General features: G+C 44.3%; 1 pseudogene; it reads right to left on the bottom strand.

Moving 5' to 3' along the window:
* Window positions 1-2,461: 2,461 nt before the first annotated feature.
* Window positions 2,462-3,293, bottom strand: LOC102436310 (annotated as a pseudogene).
* Window positions 3,294-10,120: the final 6,827 nt, after the last annotated feature.

Here is a 10,120-nt window from a genome sequence, read left to right as displayed (position 1 = left end):
GACTGGGAATCAAACTGTGGTTCATGGGTTGATGCTCAACTATTGAGCCACACCGGCTGTGCTACCTCTCTTATTTGATTGATGTGAGGATAATTGAATAAGAGGTGTAAAGTCAATACAATAACTAGTACTTACTAAGTACTTAACAAATATTAGCTATTATTAATTTTACTATAAGTTAATATAATTCTGGTACTTGGTCTCTAGGATTAATAATCTATACTTCTGTTAACACTTTTATTTTTATTCTTCTTTGTGCCAGAGCTGGGACAAAGTCTATAGTCTTTATTTCCCCTACCGTGCCAACCAGTACTTTGTCTACTGCTGGACAAATAGTAGGTACCTAATCTAATTAATCTTTGTTAATGAGTGAACGATGATAATGTTTTAAAAAGTTTATAGAATACATTTTATTATAACAGCACTAATAATAGACTACACTAAGGATAAAATGAACTGGATTTTCAGGCAAATCAGTTTGGGTTGGTTTTTAAAACTACAGTTTTGGGGCTTATTGAATGTGAAGAGCATTTCAGTGGATCATTAGAGGTAACTGAAAGGATGGACAAATTCACTGAGCAGAAGATAGTCAGAACCACACAATATATCGTTGCACTTCTGTACTAAGGCATGAGCTTCTATCCAGATCCATTCTGGACTAAACTTGGTATAACAAAAAGAGCACTGAATTGAGAAGAGATCAGCGTTCCCACGGGGTTCCCACTGTATGACCTTGGACAACTTTTCCTCTTTAAACCTCAGTTTCTTGTACAAAAACTATAGGCCCAGTGCACGAAATTCTTGCACGGAAAGGGTCTCTAGCGGCTGCTGGTTGCTGGCTGGGGCCTCCCTTCCAGCTTCCCTTTCCTGTCTGCCAGCTGCTGGCTGGGGCCTTCCTTCCACACTGCCCCCTGGTTGTCAACGCATGTCATAGTGAGTGATCAAACTCCCAGTTGGTTGAACTCCTGAGGGGACACTTTGCGGATAGCATCTAAGGTCCATTTCTCCATTTAGAACATGTGTGGTTCCATGTTGCTAAATTCAGGTGTAACTAGGACCTTGTGGAATGTCTCTTCCACGACAGTGCCAGTTCTTCTCCCAGCCTGCCAAAATTCAGTCATTAGTGCCTATTCTGATGAATAACATCTCTCCCTGAATCGTTGCCAGTTGGAAATTGTAGAATGGAATGTGCCACCTGGGTTTGGATTTGGAAATCAAAAGTGTTGTTGCCTTGAGGCATAAGGATGTTTCTGAAAAGCCATGGTGGTGAGTGAGCTGATCATACCAGCCATGGCAGCTTGCGCTTGGATCAGGAAAAGAGGGTCGTCCCCTTCTCTAATGAGAGCAGAATGAGGGGATTACTCTTTTATTTTTTAAATTTAATCCTCACCTGAGGACATGCTTAGAGAAAGGAAGGGAGGGAGGGAGGGAGGGAGAGATATAACAGAAACATTGACTGTTTGCCTTCCATACACTCCCGACTGGAAATCAAACCCACAACCCAGATATGTGCCCTGACCCATAATGGAACCAGCAACACTTCAGTGCACGGGATGGTGCTCAACAACAGCCACTCCAGCCAGGCAGAATTCTTTTTTTTATTACCTTCCTGCAATTTGCTATGTGAAATGTGCCCTGGTGATGCAGTATCACAAAGTGTATCAATGAATCAGTAAAGTGATAAAAAACAAATAAAACTTTCTTATGCTTCCATAATGCTTTGCTGTTTATAGAGGGTGGGGCAAAAGTAGGGTTACAGTTGTTTGTATGGAAAATAACACAATTAATAAGTAATAATCTTATATAATAAAAACCTAATATGCTAAGTGTCCAGTTGTCTGTTCAACCAATCAAAGCGTAATATGCTAATGATATGCTAGGACTGCTCAACTGCTCACTATGACATGCAGTGACCACCAGGGGGCAGACGCTCCGACTGGTAGGTTAGCTTGCTGCTGGGGTCCAGCTGATCAGGACTGAGTGAGATGGGCTGGACATGCCCTGGAGCCCTCCCGTGGTCCCTCTCTTGCTGGCCAACCTCCCGCGTCCCTCCCTGGCCCTGATTGTGCACCAGTGGGGTCCCTCAGCCTGACCTGCGCCCTCTCACAATCCGGGACACCTAAGGGGATGTCAGAGAGCCAGTTTTAGCCTGATCCTGCAGGCCAGGCTGAGGGACCCCAATGGTACACAGATTTGTGCACCTGGCCTCTAGTAGAAGGATAAACTGTGTTTCATGTACTCATATCCTACTTTTGTCCCACCCTGTATTCTTTTTTTTTTTACTGTTTAGTTTTTATTTTATAATCATAAACTTAACTCTGCAATCCAGCTAGACTGGGAAGGTTAAGGAAATTATGGAACCAACCCAATAAACTGGCAAGAGCACAAAGATTATATAACATTCCAAGTAAATCAGGGTGAAGGGGTGCTCTCCTGAGCTACAGAAGGAATGGTCTGATGGTTAAGATAAAACACAAGTCAAATTTATTAGAGTTGTACACAGTCAGCAATGGTGATCTTGCTGGTCTTGCCATTCCTGGACCCAAAGCGCTCCATTATTGTCACAATATGCATGCCTTCTGACCTAAGGCCACATGCTTGCCATCCAACCACTCAGTCTTGGCAGTGCAGATGAAGAACTGGGAACCGTTTGTGTTAGGTCCAGCATTTGCCATGGACAAAATGCCAGGACCTGTATGTTTCAGGACCAAGTTCTCATCCTCAAATTTCTCCCCATAGATCAGTGGTTCTCAACCTTCCTAATGCCGCGACCCTTTAATACAGTTCCTCATGTTGTGGTGACCCCCAACCATAAAATTATTTTCGTTGCTACTTCTTAACTGTAATTTTGCTACTGTTATGAATTGTAATGTAAATATCTGATATGCAGGATGTATTTTCATTATTACAAATTGAACATAATTAAAGCATAGTGATTAATCACAAAAACAATGTGTAATTATACATGTGTTTTCCGATGGTCTTAGGCGACCCCTGTGAAAGGGTCGTTTGACCCCCAAAGGGGTCGTGACCCACAGGTTGAGAACCGCTGCCATAGATGGACTTGCCGCTTGTACCATATGGTGTGTGAAGTCACCACCCTGGCACATAAATCCCAGAATAATTCTGTGAAAGCAGGAACCTTTATAACCAAATCCTTTCTCCCCAGTGCTCAGAGCACAGAAGTTTTCTGCTGTCTTTGGAACTTTGTCTTCAAACAGCTCAAAGGAGACGCGGACCAAGGGCTCGCAGTCGACGGTGATGTCAAAGAAGAACACTGTGGGGTTCACCATGGCTGGTCATGGGTGGCTTCGGGGCTGTGGCGTCTGAAAAGTGGGCCCCAGCCTGTATTCTTTATCATACTTGATCTCACAAGCATTCTAAATGGAAATCAGGTCCTCAGTTCCCCCATCCTGTAATATCATTTAGGGATCTCTGTTGAATTAGAGTGTGCTTTAATTTTGGTGAGAGTTGTCTTTCTTGCTCTAAGGAGGCAGCATTGTAGAATGGAAAGGGCATGTGGTCTGTCTCTAACTAGGAGTTTGACTTTGAACTAGTTAAGTATTTCCTCTCTCTGGGCCTCTGTTTCCTCATAAATAAAAGGCCTCTAAGCAAAAAATTTCCCTCTCAGATGGCTAAGAGAATATGTTATTAATGTCTCATATGAGACTAAAATTTATAAATAATTCAATAACTAGTATGTTGATTTGTACCTAAAATAGATCATTAAGACAGAGGATGGTCTTATGGTACATTGGAGTAAATGATCATATTTCTGTCTATTTATAAGTGCCTGATCAGCATTCAAACAATGAATCCATTTTGTTAAAATGCTTTCCATTTCAAAGGACTCATACAGGCGCATATTTAATCCAATGATTTTTATATAAAAATGGGGGGAGGAAAGGACCTAAAATATGTGGATGGGTGCTGTGCTAGATATTTTACATACTTACCTATTTATTTAACAAATATTGGGTATTTTACATGTACCAGGCATTATAATGGGCATTGGACTGATACAACAGTTATCATGATAGCAAGGTCACTGCTGTCACGGAACTTACATTTTGGTTGGGGAGATGGATAATAAACAAATAATCAAGGAAACTTTAAAATAAATATAATGTTTATGAAGATAACAGATAAAATGACTGCAAGGGGAGGAGACTACAGTTCAGGTAGTCAGGAAAAACATCACCGAAGAAGTAATGTGTGAGCTGAGACTTGAATAGTACAGAGATCTGGGGGAAAGATGTATCAGTAGCAAGTGCAAAAGCCCAAAAGAGATGGTAAGTTTAGCATGGTTGAGGAATACATTAAAGGCATGGTCATTTAAATCTAACAAACTTTAGAAATAGATATTATCATTGTCTTGTAGTTGAAGATACAGAGGAATAAAGAGCCCAAGTTCAAGTAGTAAGTTGAGGACCTGAGATGTAAATCCAGGTTAGGCTGGCTTTAAAATCCATGCTCTTTCCACTGTGGAATGCCTCTCAGCAATTGATTAAAATACAGTTTCTGAGTTGGCTTGAATAATTTGTTTCTCAGTGACATGGTGGGGAAGGTACTCTTTCTTTTGATTCAGGGAGTGTATACCCCAGCTGAAGGTGTAAATGGCTATTTGTTATTTGCATGTAATGACCATACAGTATTGTGTATTCTTCTATGATACTCTTTTATGTATTGTGACTCCTTGTTCCCTCAAGATAGGTGGGTTTCAGGTAGGTGGTTGTCCTCTGTCAGGGATCAAGCAACAGATTTTTGTTAAGAATGTTGTTATGAGTTTGGCCAGCATGGCTCAGTGGTTGACCGTCAACCTATGAACCAGGAGGTCATGGTTTGATTCCTGGTCAGGGCACTTGCCTGGATTGGGGGCTCGATCCCCAGTGTGAGGCTGCCAGGCAGCTGATCAATGATTCTCTTCATCATTGATGTTTCTATCCTCTCCCTTCCTCTCTGAAATCAGTGTGTGTGTGTGTGTGTGTGTATATATAGTATATATATATATATACTAGAGGCCCGGTGCACAAAAATTTGTGCACTCGGGGGGGGAGGGGGGTCCCCCAGCCCGGCCTGTGCCCTCTCGCAGTCTGGGACCCCTCGGGAGATAACGACCTGCTGGCTTAGGCCTGCTCCCGGGTGGCAGAGGGCACGCCCAATCCCTAGGTGCAGCCCCTGGTCAGGCTCAGAGCAGGGCCGATTGGGGAGTTGGGGCGCCGCCCCCTGTCATGCACAGAGCAGGGCGGATCGAGAGGTTGCGATGCCACCCTCAGTCACGCTCAGGGTAGGGCCGATTGGGGGGTTGGGACACCGCCCCCTGTCACACTCAAGGCAGGGTCGATGGGGAAGTTGCAGCGCCACCCCCTGTCACGCACAGAGCAGGGCTGATCAGGGAGTTGAGGAGCTCCCCCCTGTCACTCACAGAGCAGGGCCGATCAGGGGGTTGGGGCGCTGCCCCCTGTCACTCACAGAGCAGGGCCGATCAGGGGTTGGGGCGCTGCCCCCTGTCACTCACAGAGCAGGGCCCATCAGGGGGGTTGGGGCTCCGTACCCTGTCACACACAGAGCAGGGTCGATCAGGGGGTTGGGGAGCTCCCCCCTGTCACGCACAGAGCAGGGCCGATCAGGGGGTTGAGGAGCTCCCCCCGTCACTCACAGAGCAGGGCCGATCAGGGGGTTGAGGAGCTCCCCCCGTCACTCACAGAGTAGGGCCGATAGGGGAGTTGGGGCACCGCCCCCTGTCACACACAAAGCAGGGCGGATCAGGGGGTTGGGGCGCTGCACCCTGTCACACTCAGGGCAGGGCCAATGGGGAGGTTATGGCTCTACCCTGTCACACACAGAGCAAGGCCCGTGGAGGGGGGTTGGGGCGCCACCCTCTATCACCCACAGAGTAGGGCCGATCAGGGGGTTGGGGCGCCGCCACTGTCACACTCAGGGCAGGGCCGATGGAGAGGTTATGGCTCTACCCTGTCACAGAGCAGGGCCCGTGGGGGGCGGGGTTGGGGCGCCGCACCCTGTCACACACAGAGCCACAGGGTGATCAGGGGGTTGGGGAGCTCCCCCCTATCAGGCACAGAGCAGGGCTGATCAGGGGGTTGGGGCGCCTTCCCCTGTCACGACAGAGCAGGGCAGATAGGGAGGTTGTGGCCCCGCCCCCTGTCACACACAGAGCTGCAGGGCGATCAAGGGGTTTGGTCGCTGCCCCCTGTCACGCTGATCCCGGTGCCGGGTGCCTCGCTGCTCCGCTGATCCCGGTGCTGGGAGGCATATTACCCTTTTACTATATAGAATAGAGGCCTGGTGCACGGGTGGGGGCCGGCTGGTTTGCCCTGAAGGGTGTCCTGGATCAGGGTGGGGGTCCCCACTGGGGTGCCTGGCCAGTCTGGGTGAGGGGCTGAGGGCCGTTTTCAGGCTGGCGGGTGACTGAAGCTCCCAACTGCTCCTTTTTTTCTTTTTTTTTTTTTTATTCTGGGCCAGCTTTAGCTCTGAGGCCTCGCTGCTGAAAGCAGGTTTCTGGCCTTTACCTTCTGTATTTGATACAATGTTGCGGTCCGGCTGGCTGAAGCCCGGCTGACTGAAAGCCGGTTTCTAGGGTTTTGTTTAGCTTCTATATTTGCAACATAGTTGCTTAGAGTTGCAGCTGAGAGGCCGGCAAGTCAGGCGGGGAACATTGGAGTCCGCAGTAACTGGAGCAAGCAAGCCTCCCTGTTCGCTTCAGTTCATGGCTGCCGGCCGCCATCTTGGCTGACAGTTAATTTGCATAAGGATATGCTGATTAGCCAATGGGAAGGGTAGCGGTCGTACGCTAATTACCATGTTTCTCTTTTATTAGTGTAGATATATAAATGTTGTTGTGGGCTGAATGTTTGTACTCCCCTCCCCCAATTCATATCTTAAAGCTCTAACTCCCAATGTGGTGGTATTTAGAAGTGAAGCCTTTCCGAGGTAATTAGGTTCAGATGAGGTCATGAGGGTGGGGCCCCCAGGATGGGATTGGAGTCCTTATAAGAATAGGAAGAGACACCAGTGCTCCTCTCTCTCTCTACCATGTGAGAACACAGCAAGAAGGTGGCTGTCTGCAAGATAGGAAGAGGGTCTTACCAGGAATCAAATAGGCTAGCACCTTGATCTGGACTTCCCAGCCCCTAGAACTGTGAGAAATAAATTAAGCACCCAGTCTATTGTATTTTGTTATAGCAGCTTGAGTAGGTAGATGTCTATCTATGTCTATTTCTGTATATCTGTATATAGATAATAAATAGATAATATGTATATATATAGTAGATATATCTAAATTCATGTATAAGTAGACCTATGCATTTCAAATCCATGTTGTTCAAGGGTCAACTGTATTTTCAATCAGTGGTTCAAACCTCATATGCAAAAGGGCCAACTAATAATTATACATGGATTTTTAAAAAATATATATTTTTTTGTTTCAGAGAGGAAGGAAGAGGGAGAGATAGAAACATCAATGATGAGAGAGAATCATTAATCAGCTGCCTCCTGCATGCTCCAAACTGGGGATCAAGTCCGCAATCCAGGCATGTGCCCTGACCGGGAATCGAACTGTGACCCCGTTCAACCACTGAACCACTCTGGCTGGGCTATCCATGGATTTTTGGCTGTGCAGTGGTTGGCACTCCTAACCTGCATGTTGTTCAAGGATCAATTCTATCATTTATCTATCTATCTATCATCTATCTATCTATCTATCTATCATCTATCTATCTCTAGACAGCTATAGAGAGAGAGAGATAGAAAGAATCGAGATTTATTGTAAGAAACTGGCTCTCGCAGTTATGGAGACTGAGAAGTCCCTAGATCTGTCAGCAAGCTGAAGACTCAGGAGAGCTGATGGTGTAAGTTTCAGTCTAAGTTCAAAGGCAGGAGAAGAGGGATGCCCCAGCTCAAAGACAGACAGAGAGAGTAAATTCTCCCTAACTACACCTTTTTGTTCTTTTCAGGTTTGGATTGGGTAAAGCTCAGTCATACTGGGGAAGGCAATCTGTTTTACTCAGTCTGATTCAAATATTAATCTCATCTAGAAACACCTTCACAGACACACCCAGAATAATGTTTAGCCAATTATCGGACACCTGTGGTCCTGTCAAGTTAACACATAAAATTAACTCTCTCCCAGCTATGCTTTGTATAAGGTAGGGGTGAGTGACTGGGGACTAGAAGAAAGCATAAGACAGTGTGCACCCTCGGGGGGCTTCTGATACAGGAGGGAGGAAGAAGCACATACACAGGGTGGACAAAAATAGGTTTACAGTTGTTAATACTCAAAACACAGTGTTTGTTCTCCTTTCTTTGTTGTTGTTAATTCTCACCTGAGGATATTTTCCCATTGATTTTTAGAGAGAGTGGAAGGGAGAGGGGGTCAGAGAAAGAGAAAAATCAATGTGAGAGAGACACACTGATTGGTTGCCTCTCGCACTCGCCCTGCTGGGCCTGCAACCCACATACTTGCCCTTGACTGGAATCAAACCCGAGACCTTTCAGTCCGAGGGCTGATGCTCTATCCACTGATCAAAACTGGCTAGGGCCAGAGTTTATTCTTGTATTATTATTTATTAAGAACAACTGTACACCTACTTTTGCCCACCCCTGTAAATAAGAAATCAGTGGATGATACTAAGCTGGGTCTATTTACAGCAACAACTAAATGAGTTTCACAGTAAGCTTTCAGAGGAAGGAGAAACCACTGCAGAAGAGTACAGGAAAGATTTTATAAGGGAGCAGAACTTGTTTTGAACCTTAATGAGGAGAGAGGTGATTTCTCTTATTTAAAAAAAATATTACTTTTCAAGTGACCTTTAAGAAGCTTTAGGATATATACTAAGATAATTCATACAATTTATATCAAAAAAGAAAATGGAAGACTCTCCATCCAGTTTTCTTCAGGCTAGATTGACCTTGACAATAATTTGGATAAGAGAAATGAGAAAATGATTTTTGTCCCATTCCACTTACAAATATAGATACAATCATTCTTCGTAACATATTAACTAATGGAATCCAGTTTGGTTTTAAAGAAAACATTATATGAGCCCCGCCTGCGTGGCTCAGTGGTTGAGTGTCAACCTATGAACCAGGAGGTCAAGGTTTGATTCCCGGTCAGGTCACATGCCCGTGTTACGGGCTTCATCCCATACAGGAGGCAGCCAATCAATGATTCTCTCTCATCATTAATGTTTCTATTTCTCTCCCTCTCCCTTTCTCTCTGAAATAAATAAAAACTATATTTAAAAATAAAAAAATAAAAAGAACACTATATCATAAAGTAAGATTTATTGCTGGATTCAAAGACTGGAAGAAAAGTAGAAAATCAATGATTGCTTCACAGTTGAAGTCTCCCAAACATTTATTGTAGAGAAAATACAAGCTCCACAAAAGCTCTTATATCCTAACATGTTCTATGTAGCCAGCATCATTACTCTGACACCAAATCAAATACACCACAGGAAAAGAAAACCACAAACCCAAATCCCCAATGAACATAGACTCAACAATTTTAACAGCATTTTAGCAAATTGGATTCTATGATATCCAAAAAGGATCATGCATCATGACCCAATGGGGTTCATCCCAGAAACTCAAGTTTCATATAACATTTGAATATCAGTCAATGTAATTGACCACACCAGCAAACTTAATAAGAAAAACAACAGTATCTCAATAGATGCATAAAAAGCCTTTGAGATCACTTTGTGTGTGTGTGTGTGTGTGTGTGTGTGTGTGTGTGTGTGTTGAGAATTCTTGGCAAATTTTAAGTATACAATATAGTATTGTTAGCTATCATCACCATGCCATACAAAACTTATTTATCTTGCCTAACTGAAACTTTGAATTCTTTAGCCAACACTCATCATTTCTCCCCCCCTCAGCCCCTGGCAATCACTATTCTAGTCTCTGCTTCTGAGTTTGACTATTTTATTCTTTTTTTTTTGAGTTTGACTATTTTAGATTTACAAATAAGTGAGATCATGCAATATTTCAATATTTATCTTTTTGTGTCTGGCTTATTTCACTTAGCATAATGTCCTTCAGATTTATCCACATTGTTGCAAATGGCAGGATTCCTGTTTTTTTTTAAGGATGAATAATA

Source organism: Myotis lucifugus, unplaced genomic scaffold, assembly GCF_000147115.1.
Source record: "Myotis lucifugus unplaced genomic scaffold, Myoluc2.0 scaffold_8, whole genome shotgun sequence".
Classification (NCBI taxonomy): domain Eukaryota; kingdom Metazoa; phylum Chordata; class Mammalia; order Chiroptera; family Vespertilionidae; genus Myotis; species Myotis lucifugus.
This window is presented reverse-complemented; position numbering and strand designations above follow the sequence as displayed.